Genomic DNA, 19,007 nt, shown 5'->3' with positions numbered 1-19,007 from the left:
CGATCGCTACCCTAATCAGCTACAAAAGAGACTACAGCTCCCGCCAACTGCAAGGAGGACGGCTCGGTCAAACACAAGACTCGAGTGCAACCCACCGCAGCCAATGAACATTCGGGATTTTGTGTGGCTCACTGCGATTGGTTAAGGAGCCTTCCCTGGCCTAAACTAGGTCACGTTACAGCAGTACGTCCCCCGCCCAGACGAGTTTCACAGACTATGTATAGCTCTGGATTGGTTGTTGGGTGACCCGGAAGTGTTAAAATTACGGACAGATGATAGCCCTAATCGTTAGCGGAGGAACGGTGTTCAGCGGCTATGAGGCTGAATTTCCGGGCGGTCTGTGTAAGTAGCGGAGAGGATGGTCACATACATTCTGGTTTCTCATCCTTTCATTTGGGTGATGACAAGATTTTGATGGTCCTTAGCTAGTACACCACTCCAGCTCCCCTTTTGCCACCCCAAGAGCGCTCCGTAGTTTATTTTGTTTCGTCGTTTCCTTCCTCACTGCTAAGCCCGTAATTCCGTAGACTGGGGGTATTAAGCACTATGTAAAGCTGCTTTATTTAACTGCGTTATTGCTAAAACCTTTTCTTTTATTTCATATTCACTTCATTCCAATCTCTCGTTTGATCCTGCAGCTGTCTGCGTTTCTTATTTATTCCTATATACATAGCGTTGTCTTTGGATAAGCCTGCTTTCATTCATAGTCTTGTTTGGATCAATTCCCTGAAGCTATTGCTTTGAAATCCTGTAAATCACATGTTGGATCCAAGTCTTTCCAAGCACTTTACACCTCTCACCTTGTGCTGTAGTATCTGGCTGCTTCCTAGTAGTTATAAGCGAGCCGACAGATTAACAGGCACGAGCCGAACTCTGAAAATGTTTACAATGTTAATCTTACAACAGTCATCAAGTAAACGTATGATAGTCCTTTTTTTTTTTTAAGCGTATTTCTTTAACATGTTGGAGCGTTTCACGTTGTTACATCTTTTATCACTGCATCAGGAGGCACTGATAGTATTTAGTAAATGAACGTAGAAGTATTCATCTCCCGTTCCCACCCTGACAACAGTGCCATTAGTGCACTAAGAGGCACGTCTGTTGTCATGCACTCCATAAGTATCCTAGATTCTTATAGCTGGAGCACCACTACAGTCTTGCATCAAACACAAGAGTTGTTTTGTACAGCACATATACCGAATTTACATATTTAAAAGAGCTGGATTGTAGGATTATAAGAAAAAGAGTCTCTGTGAAATAAAGTTTGCCTCGGATCACAGTTTGATCATGCCAGGAGGGTTCACAGGTTTTAAAGTTTACTGTTGTTCAATTCAGCTCCTAAATGGCTATCACGTTCTGCTGTTTTACATCTAGGCTCATCACATTGTCTTTATTTTTGGTACATGACGTACCCGCTTGCTGAGCAAGTAGAAGTTCCATGAAAACTTGGCTTGATTTGGGATTGAGAGTCCAAGATGACCTCGAGCTTAGACACAGCCAGGCATCTTGGTTTGAGATTTCAGTACCTCACCTACCTCTAATTCCATACGAAGTGGTTAATTACAGTACATGAAGGAGTATTTTAGTTTTGAAAAGTACACTTAATCATCACCCTATAGCCTGTGTTTTTTTTTGTTTTTTGTTTTTTTTACATATGTGGTATACAGAAATCAATACTTTGTGGGGTTTTTTATGCAGTAGCTTCAGTGCAAACCTGATCTTCAGATAGATACATACTATTGCAGCATCCTCACTCCAAAACGACTTTTCTGATGTCTCATGGTTTTCAGGCTTTGCCCCTCCCTCCTTGCATTAGTGGTCGTATGGTGGTTCTGGTGGTTGCAGCTTCTGGTCTTCCCTGACCTACTTCTGCCCTTTTAGTTTTCCTGAGCAGTCTCAGCACCTGTTCTACCCTTCCCTCCTGATTACAGTAGCTCTTTTGGGGTCTCTGATGTCAAGGATCCTTTGGAGCACTTCAGTGCACAGCAAAACCATCTTGGCTTTTTTTCTTCAATACCCGCTAACTCATGTGACGCGTTGGCCAGTCCAGTCTAACCATGTATTTTCAGTGCTACTGGCAACCCTCTGTTGCGCTTGTCGTGCTACTCATTTGGTATGCAGAGCACCCAGTTAGGGTTGTTGACTGGTTGGTATTTTTACTTGCAGGACCAGCATTTTCTTTTTTTTTTCACGTCAAGGCAGGCCAAACATTAGGAAAATCAGTTCAAGCTAGATTTTTTACCCTCTTAAATGTATACATAACAAGCAAGTATTAGGAGACATTGCATGATAAGTATTTGCGGGCCAACTGAATAATCATCACTGATAATTAAAGTAAACAGGAGCATAATTGCCACGTAACAAATGGCTAGTATTTTTTTCTGTGAATGTTGGCAACCCTACGTATGGTTATGTTTCTCAGTAAGTGATATGTCCCCAACGCATAATCTTTTGTGTTCTTGATAAGGTAGTACCTACCCCAGCACCATTCTTTTTGCAATCACTGCTTCTACCACCAACGCAATGTTGTCATATGTTTGTAAGAGCACTGTGTGTTTGACACTTTGTGTAAAAGAAAGGGTGTTGTGGGCGTGTGGGAAATTTTGCCTGCAGTTGGTACCCAAAAAAACAAGCATTCGAAAAGCCAATTAGTCTGCCTTTAATATGGTAACCTTATTCAGACAGCACTTCTGCTTTTATGGGCGTAATTACATTAAAGTTATCATTATTGGCTTTATCAATGATTGTTTGAATAGGCACCCTGGATTGCTGAGACAAACTGATCCTTACGTGTATTTGACAGTCTGTTGGTGTGCTTATGGATGAATGCAGCTTATTTACTCTACCATGTGTAAATATTTAAAGCCATGGATGTAAAACACACGTGTTGCAGCAGATGCCCAGACATCTTGGATTTACCAACCCTGCATCGCCTCTTCAGGATGCCATACACAGGCGGAAGGCTCTGTTGCCATAACAATTAAAACTGAAGCCTCAATTTAAGTTTGAATGCCATATCTATGAAACTTTAGGTGCCTCAGAATGATAGTTGTCAACTGTTTAATCGTCCTACCCTTATCAAGATACTCTTTACAATTATGATCAAACAGGATTTCCGTTCTCTGAACCCACAGCCAACCATACACTAGCAATATGTAGATTAGAAATATACCCAGGTGAATGGGACAAGAAAGCGAAGCAGAGACATTGAATAGTGCCACACTGCTTGGTTGTATAGCTGGGCTTCGTCTGCACTGCGGAAGTTTTGATACCTCAAAATACGAGAATAATTGGACTATTGTTATTGTATTGGCTTTGACATCTAACGTCTGTTATTGTATACAATATACATGCTGACAATCTTTGTTCAGAAACTCTGTGGTGAAATGAAAGTCGGAGCTGAAACACAATTAGAGTTGCTATAGGAATTGAAACCAACATTTGGATATTATGTGGAGCGCTACCTTCAAGATTATGTGATTACGGTACGTTCTTTGGTTCTAATTTAGTTCAGCATAACTGATTAATGGTTAATATGAAAAAAGTTCCTTAATATGTAGTTTTCCTATGCAACCAACAAGCATATGTTAATTTAAACCAATAATGTACGTATTTTAATAAGGATGTAAAGTCTTTGGAAGTTGACAAAGCAATAACTCCTGTGGTAGAAACAATGCATGTATAATATAGGGTTCAGAATCCTAACTGATGACGTCTTGTGTAACAAACAAGTGCATAAAGTTCACAACTCTTGATAAAGAAGTTCTGAAATAGTGAAAAGTCTTTCTCTTTAAATGAGTGCCTAGTTAGGGTGCTTCTCTAACTCAAGTTATTTCTTATGTCAACTTCCAAAAATAACAGCTTCGAAGGATTCGAAACTTGTGAACGAATCAAAGGTGCAGCAGAATTGTATCACGATTGCTTAGCAAGGGAGTATTTGGCTATGAGGAACAAACATAGGCTCAAAAGGTTTAAGATGGCTGCCACCATTTTAAAGTCTTCTGAGAGTCCATTGGCTATATTGGGACATAAAAGCCTTGTCCTCGCTCTGGTGTTTAGCATAGCTCTTTCATCTGTGGCATTAAATATTTCAGCATTCCCAGTGTACTTTGTACACCTTGCTATTTTTCCTGCCCCTGAAGACTCGCATGTTTATGCAAATCAGAGTAGAGCGTTCTTGTGTGGGACCAGAGGACACGTGTAAGTACATCCTGACAGCACCTGAACGTAATGAGTATTTTAATGTTGCAATCTTTCTTATAGTGTAAAAACCCTGTTTCTAGTTTGCTGGGCTGAGTACGCTTGAATCCCCAGATTGCTAAATTGCACCCCTAAACGTTTAGGAAGAATGGTCAGATTGATTATTGACAAAAAAATAAGGCACGTACGCTTGCATTTGGAAAAAGAAGGGAGAGAGATAAGGCAAGGCAACACAACTGCTAGGCAATCAATGTAAAGTGAGGCAAACAAGATACCACTGAGCTGGATGATGCTCATCATTGAGGTTAAGAGCCTTGGACCTATAAATGCGTGATACACTGTGAAGGACTTGCATCTTTCAAATGTTCTAAAACTAATTGAAAATTACTTGAATGAAACATGATAAACAGTTCAAAAAGGAAAGTTTAAAGTGACAAGTGCATATTGTAATTTTGGCGCTCTTTCTCAAACTGTACTTTTAATGGAGACAATTAAAAGTTCACGAGCTCGACAGCTGCATTTTTCCTAATATTTTAACAATCCGTCTCAATTGCTTTATTCCATACTTGGTAAATCCATATCAGTCAGACTTCAGGGCGGTGAAGGCATGAAAAGATCATACACAGTTTATCATTTTAGGTGTGTAGGTTAGAAGACAATCCTTCCTTTATTTGACTCCGAAATATGCTTGCCTTTGTCACTTGTAATTTCCCAAAGTGGAGTTTGGGGAATGTTTGTGGCATGAAGGCCAGTGAGCTACAAACTCCAGTGTATAAGAAAAAACTAAAGAACAGAACCTTGGGGACTTGAGACAGGGCGTCATTGCTGCGGTCCTCCACTCACCTGTTTGTGCTTAAATTGGAAACTTTGGTGCGTCTAGTCACACAGAATGCCTTAGTAAAGAAATGCATATTGAAAAGAAGTGTTAAAGCTATTCTATTCATGTACGCTGAACATGTCCTGATAACATTTTCTGTGCTTGAATTGTCTCGATCTAACTACATTTTAAGAACTGTAAACCTATTGCAGGCTTTTTTGTAACCGTAACAGTTAACCTTACCTTTCAAATGACAGGGATGCAACAATTAAAAAACACCTTCCCACTTTATAAGAAATCTTGTTTTAGGGAAACCATTTGCCTATGATGCAATTCACTCTGGACAAAAGGTGGTATGGATGTCCCTAATTTGATTGACTTGTTCCCCGAAAAGCAATACAACTGTTTTTTCTTTAAATGGAGTAGACCAGAAACCGAGAATCCCACAGTTTACACCAGCATTTCCACGAAGATTAGAGACTTTGAAGGATGCCAGTAAGCATCTTGAATAGATTAAGATGACTTTTAAGCTCAGAAGACAAAAGCAGTTTAATTGTTGCCAGGTCTGACAATGCATGATGAACTTGCCACTAAAGCGGTGTCCAGCCAAACACCCGGATTGTTTCCTTGCAGCAAAAATAAAACAATTCTATTCATTCTTTGAAGAAAGGAATCCAGGCCTCGTCTGTCATAAATCTGACCATCTGATAAAGTGCACAGGTGGATCTCGCCCATACGTGGACATATTGCAGGCCTGTAGGTAACATGTCTAGATGTCCGTTATGGGGAGTTCACTGCGTGTTGTGTTCTGATTGCCTGAGTGTTCCTAATTTTCACGTGGCATCTAACTTTTTTTATGGTATTTTGGGTACATGCATCCCTCTGGCCAAATGTGTTTTATTGGGGACCAATCTCCTACACAATTGTGGTGTTGCTACTTATGTGGGGGGCTTGATCTGGGTTTTTCCTGTTCATGCTTTTGTCTACAGGCTATGTGCCACCCTACCTGTGATCTGTCAATCGTGTGCTTCAGGCCTAAGTCGCAGGGCTTGCCTGGCCACATATTGCTGAATCTAGGTTGATGAGAAGGTCACATTGAGTGGAGTCGACTACAATGATGCATGTTATGAGCACACATCATGGCGTACATTGACATTGTTTATATCAATATCCCCCCTATAGTTGAGTTTTCACCTACATTATCCACCCCATACTTCGTGACAGTCACATTGTTTGAGGTTTAGCATGTTTCCTGTTGTCTATTACTATTTCCCTAGTTACATGCATTCTACCTAATTTGAGGACTTTGTCTTTACAGCAGGACACCTCCATTTGTAGGAAACAGAAAACAGCACAAGAATGAGGATCAGCAGCAATGACATGCAGTCTTGTCACCCTCTGGGGTATCAAGGACATCCAATCAAATAACCAGTCCTGCACTAGGGCACCTTTCTCTGTTTCATGCCGCTTAGACGATGCAGTGCTTGGATGGCAAAAGTTAGTGTCCCATTCTTTAGGTCTGTACTGGGAATAAATGTACAGTAGGATGTACTGATCTTGGTGCACACCCCATCCTCCACCACGATCATAAAGTACAACACAATCAGATGCTGCATCATCATGAGGCAGATGGATCTTCATTCATCCTTGATGTCATTTAGGCCAAGCTCGGTGTCGCTGATAATTTTCAGCATCTCCCACCTTGTTGTATGCAACTAGCGAGCATTTGCTTTTGTCTGTTGGGTGAAGGGTTTGGAACCTCCTGCGTTTACTTTAACATCAGTGAGTAGTTTGAATTCTTGGGGAATGTCCTTCTGTCGAGCCCAGCCAAAATAATCAGCAGTTCTATTTTTCTTGACCCTGATGCAACAGAATTGTTTACATCTGTAGCGGGTGTTGAAACCGTTCACTGATGACCAGGGTCCGGGTGTGTATGGTCACAAAGGAGCAGAACCCTCGCCATCTGAGGATGAGCTGTGCATAGGCAAATTCTCCACACTGCCAGTAAAAGTCCATCAGCTCGGACATACCCCAGTCAGGGATGTGGAATTCCTATCGCCCGACGCCCGGGACATCTGGTTTGGGGTCAAGGGCAACAAGTTTTTATGTTTACTTTGTCCTTGGGACAAGTAGGCCCAACCCCCTGCAGCACAAACCCTTTGGCTGCCTGTTTACAGAGAGTAGAACTCTCTGTAGTTGAGGTAATGTGTTTCCAAAAGATAATGCTGTTCGAACTTGTATTTATGGTTCATTATTTGAAAGCCTTCATTATTAGGGTGAGTGCTGTAAATAAATGTTTTAAGGTCACACTTCACTACTGACGTTGGTTCCAGTACAAAAAAAAAAAAAAAACGTGTACACACATGTTTGAAAGGTTTAGACTAAGAGGCTAAGTATAATGCTCCCAGAATGCTCTCTGGTTATATGCAAATGAAGTGTCATTTAGTAAAATGTGTTGATGCATGCTAGTATTTCCCAAAAATATTTCGAATGGAAAATCAGTGTAACCATTTTCAACACGATTATGGGAAGCATGAAAATAAACAAACACTGACAAAGCCAACTGATCTGACATATTTTTATAAGTCTTTTAGTTTCATCAATCCGTGTCTTGTTTTGACATGGCTTTTGTAATACTTTATTGTTGTTGGAGCTACCAGGCCCTCAACATTGTAACAAACACTGGCAAAACCCCTAAAATGTTTTTGAACGCTAAAAGCACAAGTTGCCACCAGCGGCATAACAAAGGCCCCACAGCCGCCCTCCAGGGGGCCCCTTCAGCACAGCATCTGCCCTGAGTGAGTCTGGAGAGGGGGCTCCTCCATGTTCTTTGCAAAGGGGCACCCTCCAGTTTCGTTACGTCACTGATTGCCACTGTAGTTCCCGACACTGAACAAAACTACTTTGTGTGGCAATATGCTCCTTGTGGAAGAGCAGAATGCGATCACTCACAGTAAAGCCAGCCGAAAGAGAGAGAAATAGAAGTTTAATAAAAACAAAATGTCTTTGTTAACACCAGACCTAATTAGGGACCAAGACCCACATGTAGGTAGCTTTTTGCATGTCGCAAACAGCGACTTTCGCTGTTTGCGACGTGCAAAAAGCACATTGCGATGCACAAGCCCAGTTTTGCGATTCAGTAACCTGGTTACCGAATCACTAAACGGGTTTGCGACTCGCAATTAGTAAGGGGTGTTCCCTTCCTAATTGCGACTCGCAGTGCAATGTAGGATTGCTTTGTGGCCGCGAACGTGGGCGCAAACCATTCGCAGTTTGCACCCATTTCAAATGGGTGCTAACACTTTCGCAAAAGGGAAGGGATCCCCATGGGACCCCTTCCCCATTGTGAATGTCACTGCAAACATTTTCTCAGAGCAGGCAGTGGTCCTGCGGACCACTGCCTGCTCTGAAAAAGTTAAACGAAAACGTTTCATTTTTCGTTTTTGTTATGCATCTCGTTTTCCTTTAAGGAAAACGGGCTGCATTACAAAAAAAAAAAACTGCTTTATTGAAAAGCAGTCACAGACATGGTGGTCTGCTGTCTCCAGCAGGCCACCATTCGCGAAGGGGTCGCAAATTGCGACCCACCTCATGATTATTCATGAGATGGGCATTTGTGAAGCCCTTGCGAATCACAGATGGTGTCAAGGACACCATCCTACATTCAGATTTGCGACTCGCAATTTGCAGGTCACAAATCTGAACCTACCTACATGTGGCCCCAAATTCTTAAAGAAAGTCACAAAAGTGCACCCATGGTATATGTCGTACCCCTGTAAAATATTTGTGAACTGTATTTTAGCATGGGTAAATACGATGTGTAAATTTGCTCAATCTATTGAGCATTTGCAAGTTCATTTTCCCTCCAGCCACTTTCTTCCCAACCCTGGAAGAAGTTCTAATTCTGCCATTGTCAGGAGTAAATGTCCAACCTTTCTTATTATGGGAAAATATTAGAGAGAAGCTGGTAAAAATCTTTAAAACATGCAGGTTAGTAGGTTTGCAGACTCAAAGGCATTCCAGCCCTGGAACTATTGCTTACTGCTTCCTCCAGCCCCAGTATGCAGATCTGCAGAAAGGTGGCAAAATAAGGAAATTGCTACAGTAGGGATTGAAACTGCAAGTATTCAAGCCCTACTATGGTAGTAGCCCTGGCATAATCAGAGAGGCTATTAATTGCGGCCATAATTTGTCGCCACACTACATGGCACCAAAGGGACAAGTAGATCTTTTTACAGGACAAGTAGATTTGAGAAGCAACCTGTCCCCTGGACAAGTAGATATTTTAATAAATTCCACACCCCTGCCAGTGCATGTTTGTACATGCAGTATTGCTACATGATGCTCATTCATGCAGAGCGGGGTCATCCCTTTGCTGCTGACACACAAGAGATACAGTGTAAGTTTCCATACAATTAGGGGTTGCCCCTTTCCCTCCAACCAGGTGTAGCTATCTATTTTGGCATCCCAGATTTCCTGACCTGGGGTATCTATGCTGATATTCAATCCTCCCCTATGAGACTCATTTCCCCTTGTGTCATTGAGGTGGATGCCACTGCACTTCATGGAACTTCATGTCTGGAGTCCATTTATTATTAAAGAAGAATGCCCCAGATATGCTAAGGGCCACCCTGGGCCCAAAGACTGAGCCTGGGCGGGCATGTTTGTGCACTGGTGTGGTGGTTTTGCTACCTTAAAGAACCTCTTTCCTGGAAAGTCTCTGGCGCAAACAGTGTTGGGGTTCTGGAAGTTGTTGCTGAAGACGTAATGTTTAAAGGTACACTCATGGTTCCTTCGCAGACTTGTCAGTCTCTGGAGATTCCTGTGCATTTCGTTTTACCTTTGTTCTGTACACTTATTTTGTAGGTGGTTCCATTTGGGGCAACTGTATTTAGGGACCTGTGAGTGTTTTAGCTATGGATCTCCTCAGTTTTATTTTGTGCCATTTGGTCCTCTCCTCTCGCCATGATAGGGTGTTTCTATGGGGTGATCTTCATGGGATTATTCCTTTTTCCTAACTATTTTCCCCCTAACTGTGTGTGCTTTACTAATGGTGGCTGTAACCTTTTGATCTACAGGCCTGTGGAACGATGTGAAAGGAAGAGAGCGGTTCCCAATTCCGGGGTCGGTGGCATCTGAATGAGGTTTTCCCTATTGGAGTTGTCTTGGTATGCCCTTTTTCTGGAAACTTCGTTTTGGGTGACTTTTTTGCAGACAGGTTGTTGGACGCCTCCCTAGTTCTTCTTGTAATGCTGTTTTTGTTCTGGCGTACGGCAGGGGTCTGAGAGGTGCTCTGTGACCCCCGTTTGATTTTGATGCAGCAGTGACTGGAGTCGGGCCTATTGCCTCCTAGGATGGTATGCTGGAGGCCTTTGGGTATCTGATCGACATGCTGGACACTGCGATGAGCGTATTTGTGTACCTCACATGGCGCTGTGATGGCCACTTGTAGGATCTCTTCCTCCACCCCTCCCCATCCCCCCCTTCTGATTCAGGATGTCTTGGATCTGCTGCCCCAGCTGAGACCAGGGACATCTGCCTGGCGACACATTACCCTCACTGTTTTGGAAGGACATGATCCAACAAGCAGTAATTTCTCTGGTGAATTTCCCTACTGGCTTGGTGCCATGTTATTGCTTCGTGATCTGTTCGATTGGTGCATGGACTATGGAGTTTTATGGGAGTTCCATTATCCCAAGTGCATTGGAAATGTGACTCCTGGCACTGGAACATGGTTTTGTTTTGGAGCTAAAAGTGGGGCCTACATTAGCTGGAGGCCTGTTCCTGAAGAGAAGGGTCCTTTCGACTGAGGCCGTCGGCAGTGACTTAGATGAGGGGCCCCTGGGTTCTGTGTTTTTTTTTTTATTATTATTTTTTTTAATACACAGTGGTTGGTGGGCTACCCTGCCCCCTCACCAGGCCCCCTCCCCCTAGTGCGGGACCAGCAGCAGAGTGGATCCCAGGCCTCCAGGAGGCACCCAATTGGCAGACTCTAGTGCAGATTTCCGATCTGAGTATACAGCAGCCTTGAGTTTTTCCGAAACACAAGCAAGCACGTCCGTTTTCTCCTAATGTTGTCATTAGTCTTTATTTTTAAATGAGTTTTTAAGTGGGCATGGTGTGAATGCAAACTTATTGGGGGTTTCAGACTACCTGTGTATTTGGATTTTGCGATTGTATAAAGGCATTGCCCTTCCAGACAGTCACACCTCCCTGCTCTTGTGGCCCCGGTCCTTGCTGGGCTGGGCTCCCTGCTTTCTGTTGAGATGTGTTCGGATAACCAGCTGGTCCCTGCTAGACTGGTGTGGTAGCTGCCTGGTTTCCTTGCGGCTGAATGTAGGATGTATTTGGGCTGACCTGGACTTGGTTTTGTGGATGGGGATTTTGCGGGGACTGCCCTAAGCTTATCGCTCTTTGCTTGTGATACACCTTCATGATGCATTGGTTGGTCATGTGGCCTATTCTGTGGCAATAGTAGCAGTATCTGATGTCTGGCTGCTGCCAGCCTCTGTCCTCTGCTGTTGAGACTGAGTGAAAACCCTCTGGGGTTCTGAGATGGAGCTTCCTTCAAGACTGGTGGCATTTGCACGCTTGTGGCCAACATGGCTCCCTCGTGGGCATTCTTTTTTTAATTGATGTTGGACCAGCTTACCGGTGTCTCTTTGGGTTTCCTCCTCCTTCCCTCTGTCCTTTTCCTCTTTCTTTCTATAGTGTGTTATATGTGGGCCTTTATTTCTCACCATGGGTTGGTGTCTAATCCTACTACACTGTCCAGTCCACTCTTTATTTTGGTGGGCTGCCCCTTTTTGAGGATGTTGTAAAAAAGAATGCAGCCTGGGGGCCCATGTCACCCCATAGCTTCCCTATCTCTTGTCACCATTGTTCCCTCATTCTGTCTAGAAAGTAAGTAATGGTTTCCCCAGGCTTCATGCTATCTGCCGTCAATCCTCTTACATCCGGGCAGTCGGAACATTTCCCTCGGGCCGTTCATATATGATATCCGAATGAATTGAATGCGACCCCCGTCATGCTCTGTGTTAGTCAGCATGACTGCTGGGATGCGGGCTCAGGAAAACAGTGTTAGTCTGCTCTCCGACGAGGCTGCTGAGCAGGCTCTTGACATCGCCTATTGCTAGGTTTATTCTGCTGTGTTTGTCTCATAACATGAGACTCTTTTTCCCGCCCAATCCTTCAATAGGGGCAGTTTGGGCCTGCGCCCATTTCTGTCCATCCATGTCCATGGCACAAAGATGGTCCCTGCAGTGCCCTTCTGTAACAACAGGTATATTTTGGGTTGGGGCAGCCCCCCTGGTTTTCTGCAATGTAGTGCTCCCATCTTCTTATGCATTCCTGCATTTTAGGGGAAAGTTCCATTTGTGATCTCTCCTTCCTTGTCCTATGCAGTTTTCCTTGACGGCCATGTCCTCTGGTTAGAAGGATACCTCCTATGGCCAAGGTCCATCATGCTGACCCTTAATTCATCGGGCCAGCAGGTGGCAAAATGGTTGCTCAAAGGCTTTTCCTTCTTCGCTAGATACTATCTTTGTAGGAGTCAGTTTGACTGGAGTGTTCGGGGGGAGCAGGGGACATCTTTGTCACTGCTGTCCTCATATGTGTGTAAAGGTGCTGTTTTGCTTCTCGTATGTCTTATTTGGGTTTGCTCTCATGTTTTCGTCAGCCCGACTCCTGTGCTGACAGCCTTGTTGGGTTTGGGGCCTCCCTTCTGGTTCTACTTCAGACTCGTCTTCACATGTAGCCCAGTGCCTAGCTCTACTCTCCTGTGGGGGAGGGTGCACTGTTATTTTCTTTATTTTTCTCTGTCACCTGTGCTGCCTCAGTCGCTTGGTGCTCTGAGTGGTGCTTTTTGGGAACATGTCCTCAAGCTCACTTTGTCGTTTCTTCCATTGCCTGGGCACACCTTGGGAGGATGTACCATGTGGCCCCCTGCCCCTGCAATGTCTGACACTGGGAACTCACACCAAGCTAGTCTTGTCTCTGTCCAGGATTACTATGGATCCCACTCTCAACTGAGAGTGCTCTACCAGACTGGTTGGAGTATATGATTCCCATACTGCTGGGTTTGAGTGACTGAAAGTGACAGATGGGGAGTCTTGCTTGGGGGAACCCTAGCACTGACCTGAGATGGGGCTGTAATCATCTGGGCCTACCGGTCTGGCTACACCTCAGTCTTGGATCCAGAGGCTCGCTGCCTAGCCAGGGTCCCTCTGGGCCCCATAATCAGCAGATTAGTGTAACCTAGAACAGGAACGGCTGGGATGGCAGACTTCAGAGAGAGCACCTACATACCTGTGTATGGTGGGGGGGGGGGTGCAGAAACCTTGCTTGTGGGTTCTGGGTGGCTACAGGTCGGGCCACCTGGAAGATGGTCTTTATTTCTGACAGTGCCTCTTTTAGCCTTATTTCATTCTACAAATTTGGCCTGAATGTGTGTCATTGTGTGTTCTAATATGTTGGTGTTGAAGTTCCCCTTGTTCCCACCTTCCCTCACCCCTCCTGCTCCCCGGCCATGGTTAACTCCTTTGCTTGAGTATGTACATGCCATTCACAGCAATATTTATTTAGCTTTTTTAGCCTGTGTGGCAAATCTAGTTTGCGTGTGGCTTAGCAGCGACTCCATGATTGGTTGGGAACCTCTTTTAAGGGACTGGCATAGTTCTAACTTTCTTGAGTTTTAAATAATCCTAATCTCTACTCCTGGGGAAATATGTACATGGGATTATGCCTGCAGTAACTATGGTTAGGAGTGCAACGTTAGAGATACATCAAACAGACATTTCACAATACATGAAACCATGCATATGAAGGGTCACAACCGGAAAGTGCAATGGTTAATTCAAAACATTATGAACCGTTTTATAGCAGCAGAAATAGAATAAAGGTTTGTGAAATGAAGATAATGAATTCTTCATACGCACATTTAACGAGACATTGCATTTCAGAATTAAATATAATTGCAATAGTTTATCTGCACCACAACATCAACAATGAATCAATTGAAAACCACAATGGAAATAAGAGAAGAGAGAAAGTGATAGGAAAAATAAAATGATGACTTTGTCCAAATAAAAAATAAATAAAAAACATACCCTGCTCCCAGGCACATGCCACCCGTTGTTGAGGGGAGTCTCTACATGGTACATGGGACTAATTGAGCTCAATAGTCTGTCACTTTTGGCTGTGGGACAAAGATAGTAACAATTTACACAGAAGAAGGAACAGTTCGACAACTAATTGCCCTCCTTGGCCAAGCTCAAGCTACACCTACTGTCCAAGATACAAATTTTTCCCCAACGTTTTAATTGACCCTGTTTCACACCCAGTAGCTTAGCCTACCGTCTGTCACGCCCAGTGGTCCATGCGAACTCCTTTCGGACACCAACAGTGTGTAAGAGACCCGTAGTGCTGCGGAAACCCTTTTTTTACAATAAAAAAAATAAGATTGAAGTGTTGGCCCTACATGACAGCGTACCGTCTGTCCTGCCCCGTGGTCCAAGCAATGAAGCCTTGTCCCTATGTCACACCCAGGGGTCAAGCGTACTGTCTGTCACATTTAATGGTCCAAGTGACAAAACAATACTTTAACCTTCCCTAGCTGTGTGTCGACTATTGTAAAAAGGTGACCTCTGCAGATCGACTCCGAGGCTGCCTAGCAATTATTCAGTTCATGCACATGAAATGTGCAGTATGTCAGATTTCTGTCAGTGACTGGGCGCTCAAGTTAAATTTTTATGCTCCTTCCTAGTTTGCCATATGCGGGATGCTAAGACTAAGGATCAGCTGTTGTCTCTTACTCACTGACTGCGGCTTCAGGATGGAACTCCACCCCATGGATTGAGCAGAGCTTTCAATCAATTGTGGCATCTTCTCACCTCTTGTTGCGCAGATGTGAATCCGGACGGGTGGTGTCCTCTTCCTTTGGCTGCAGTTAAGCTTTAAAAAAAAAAAAAAAAACACACTCCTTTCTGGCTCGCCACAATGTTGCTCGACTGTGGATTTACCTTAAAGAAATGAAAGATGAGCCGTTTGGCAAAACAGGAATGGTTGGTTTAATTAAGTGCAGCGGCCGGGAGAGCAGTACAGAGTTGGCTGTCTTTCAAGGATAAGAGTGCTGAGCGCCATTATATACAATTCTCGAAAGGTCATAATACAATTCTATGCATTCTTTAGAGAAAGGAATCAGGGCCTAGTCACAGTTGTAAATCTATCTGATAAAAAGCACAGGTGGGTTTCGACCTTGCATGGACATATTGCGGGTCAGTAGGTAACATGTCCATATGTCTGGCATGAGGTGCACGTGATCACTGGTTGTTGTGTTCTGATTGGCTGAGTGTTCCTAACTTAATGTGGCACCTAACTCTCACGGTGTTTTGGGATAGTGCACTCCTCTGGCCAAATGTTTTATTGGGGGCCAGTCTCCTTTGACTATTGTGGTGTTACTGCCTTTCTGGCGGGGATCAATCAGGGTTTTTCCTATTCGCAGGTGTGTCTACGGGTTGCGTGTCACCTCGTCTGTGAGCAGTCAATCAGTTGCTTCAGGCCTTTCTGACTCCGGGTTGTTGAGGAGGACTTTGAGTGGAATCAACAGCAGCGATGCAAGTTGTTATGCGCACACATCATGGAGTACATTGACATCATTTTTATCAGTATCAACAGTGGTGTTCTTAATATACCAGAGCACCGATAATAGCCTCTCTAATTAGGTTAGACCTCACATTATATTGGCTCTTAATTTTGGCCAATGCTCCTATTTTTGCACATTTGTTTTTCAAATCTACATTAAGGGACTGAATGTAGTGTTTAAGGCTATACATCAACGCTTCTCAAATCTCTTCCCACACACTAACATGTTAGACATTTACTCCTGACAAGGACTTGAGTAAAATGCTCCCATATTGGGGATACAATGTGGTGCAGGTATTTGTTCTGCTGGGCCTTCAATTCAACCACTATTACATACAAAACCTAATCCACTGCTCCATATTATGGAACTGTTTGGGAAATGCAAAAACCACTATGGAGCATATTGGAGGAAAACAGACTCCACTGATATCTTTGTGGCTTCATAGGCTCTGGAATGTCCTTTCCATGCAAAGATTCTCATATGTAATGACTGAAGCTCCTAAAACTTTCAATCAATCTGGCATACATCTGTTTTTGTGATGGTGTACCCCTTTTGTCTTGTCATGCTTTTTGTGGTGCTTACAAATCTTGAAGTGGCCTTTCACAGGTTAAAGCTGATGGAGACCATGTAATTCTATGTCTGGACCGGAGGCAAGGATTATGCTTTCGTTATTTGCTCTTATCAAATAGCAGCCATGTCAGAACATCAAAACAATTATAACTAGCATGAACATCAGGGAAAGTTCATGAATCCACTACCAATGGGAGTACCTAATTGTCCATTATAGATCCTCATCAGCACGTTCCCTCCCTCTTTCTTCGCTGCTCCTCGCAACTTTCACAAACGTGCATTTCCATTTTTCTCGCTTGGTTGAGTTTTAGAGAGGTTTTAACTACCTGTACTCTATAACTTTTCTTCTTTCAGGAAGTGTTGTTATCCTACGGAAGTGCGTTTGCTTCTGCGCAGTGATTATTTCTGCTAAAGCAGGCAGTGCAGTCCGACTGCTTAGGGTAGTCTGCATATCACTGCAAGGTCTCTCCTTGCCTGACAGTTGCTCTTCTCCACCTGCTGTTTGAACAGCATTGCAAAAGGCAGTGTGCGGAGAGATTCCTGTGGCCTACCATTTGCCCCACTAGCCTGGAGTGAGACTCTCCATGGGGGATCGATATTGGCCCGCGAGGGCCATTGCAGTGTGCTACCTTCTTGCATGTGTGCAGGCTGGTGATGTCCGGCAGCTGACTAGCAGGTGACTCCCTTCCCACCGCCCCACCCCATTGGGGACCCTGAACCTGCTGGACCTTTGCATTCACACACACTCTTCCACCACTACTCCACATCCTCTTTGCCTCCGAATCGGATGGGTTGGACCCATACCAACTCCTCCATCCTCGGATTGGGTCACTGTTGATAAAGTGCCCAGTTACATGGCAGAATAGGCTGTGCAAGCCTCTTGAAAAAGAGATAAGGAATGTCTATGCCCATCGTTGGCTGACAAGGTGGCCCTCACCCTAGGCCTAAATCTGCCCACAGCAACCTTTCTGGCAAAATATATTTGTGACCCCCCCCCCTAAAATAAGGATCTACTGCTGCTGGAGGTCCTGCCAGGGCAAATTGTTGGACCTGGTGGGCCAACTGACTAAGATTTTGGAAATGGCAAAGGATGCCAAGTCCTCAGATTCACTGCTTTCCCCTAAACTGCTCTCTGGATGGTCACAGAGAACTGCTATTTTCCTTGCCATCTCCAGCTGTGCTTCTCCACAGAATGGTGGCAGTCGCTGTTAATCAAAATAATCCACAACTGGGAGACTTGGCTACTTCTGAGGCTGGCCCAGTAACTCAAGGCGGTCTTTTTGGCGAGCCTTTTAATAAAGAGCTTAGCAAATTTGTAGCCACTTTCCCTTGCTCGACCAGGCCCAGTCTTCAGTGAAGAATGTTTTCACGCGCCTGGATTTTTGTCTGGGCTGGTCAGGGCAAGGGGAGCTCTGCTGTCTGCAGGCAACAGCGGGCTTCCTCCCGAGGCTCAGCCCTGTCCCACACACACTATCAGGACCAGTCTAGATTTGGAGGCTTCTAGCCGACTTGGGTATACTCCAGGCACCGAAGTTCCAGAGGTGCTCCCAGAAGTGGATTTCAGCAAGGAGTCTCTCACAGTGAATGAATCCTCTTTTCTGCAGTGCGATGGGGACTGGGGCGGGGGCAGGCTGGCACAGTTCTTTCCCAATTGGCAATCCCTAACATCAGATGCCTGGGTCTTGCAGACGGTACCAGCATATCGGAAAGAAATTTACGATTGCCCCGTCCAATACAAGGCCCCTCTCGTGCTTTGGTTTTCTGCCGAGGAATCCTCCTTAGTAGATGCCGTAGTGGGAGTGTTACTGGCCAAGGGGGCCATGGTCCTCGTCTCCTCGCCCAAAGGGTTTCCTCTGCCACTTGTTTCCGGTAGATCAGCAGGATGGCGGGAACGCCCGGTCATCAATCTCTGGCAGTTCAACAAATGGATGGTTTACCGTCACTTCAAAATGGAGGGCATTCACCTGCTCCGTGACTTGCTTCTTTCAAACAATTGGTTGGTGCGGCTAGACCTAAAGGACACTTGACAGTTCCATGTTTTTCTCCCCTCTACCGCTTTCTCCAGTTTCAGTGGTGTCTCGCCACTTAAAGAGTTTGTCACACTCCCTTTTTGTCGGGCGTCTGCTCCATTGTGCTTCACCAAACTTCTCTGTCTGGTGGTAGAATCGGAGCCAGAGGCGTCTGACTCATCATCTGTCTGGACAACCTCCACTTGATGAACCAGGACCTGCGGACCTTTTGGGTACAATGGTCAATCTCCCTACTCCAGTCTCTGGGTTTTCTCATAAACAAGTGTAAGTTTATCCTAGCCCCGACTCTGTCCTTAGCGTTCCTGAGGTTTGTTGTTTACTCAGTCCAGGCCACTCCCAGACTTCTGTCCAGGAAAGTGTCCAAGATATGCACGAGCTGACTGGTCCTCGCCAAACAGGAGGCTTCTCTTTGTCAGATTGCGTGGGTGGTTGGCCTCCTGTCGTCCTTCATCCAAGCAATATTACCTGGCCCCTTCCATTATTGAGCTCTTCAGTACCTCAAGATATCCCATCTACAGAAGGGCTTCATGTATTCTCAATGCATACTGCTTTCAGAGGAGGCACAAGTGGAACTTTGCTGGTGGCTAGCATACATGGAAGTGTGGAACGGTCGAGCCATTTTCAGATCCCAACCGGACCTGGCCATAGTCTGATGCCAATGAGGTATGTTAGGGTGTGTGCTGTGGGGTCTTGTGCATCAGCGGGAAATGGTCAGAACAAATGTTTTCTTCATATCAACTGTTTCGAG

The 19,007-nt window shown here is 44.6% G+C and overlaps 1 protein-coding gene across 2 annotated transcripts in view; it reads left to right on the top strand.

The window, feature by feature from the left end:
• The first annotated feature begins 241 nt into the window (after positions 1-241).
• Positions 242-19,007, top strand: part of LNPK (lunapark, ER junction formation factor) — a 478,990-nt gene continuing 460,224 nt past the window's right edge. The window contains exon 1 of one of the 2 annotated variants that reach the window (XM_069225395.1): positions 242-342. The gene's annotated coding sequence lies outside the window, so the exon portion shown is untranslated. The remainder of the gene's footprint in view (positions 343-19,007) is intronic. The other variant, XM_069225396.1, reaches the window with a different exon arrangement.

This window comes from Pleurodeles waltl, chromosome 3_1 (assembly GCF_031143425.1).
Source record: "Pleurodeles waltl isolate 20211129_DDA chromosome 3_1, aPleWal1.hap1.20221129, whole genome shotgun sequence".
Classification (NCBI taxonomy): domain Eukaryota; kingdom Metazoa; phylum Chordata; class Amphibia; order Caudata; family Salamandridae; genus Pleurodeles; species Pleurodeles waltl.
Note: the sequence above shows the minus strand (reverse complement) of the source record. Positions and strands in the feature narration are given on the sequence as shown.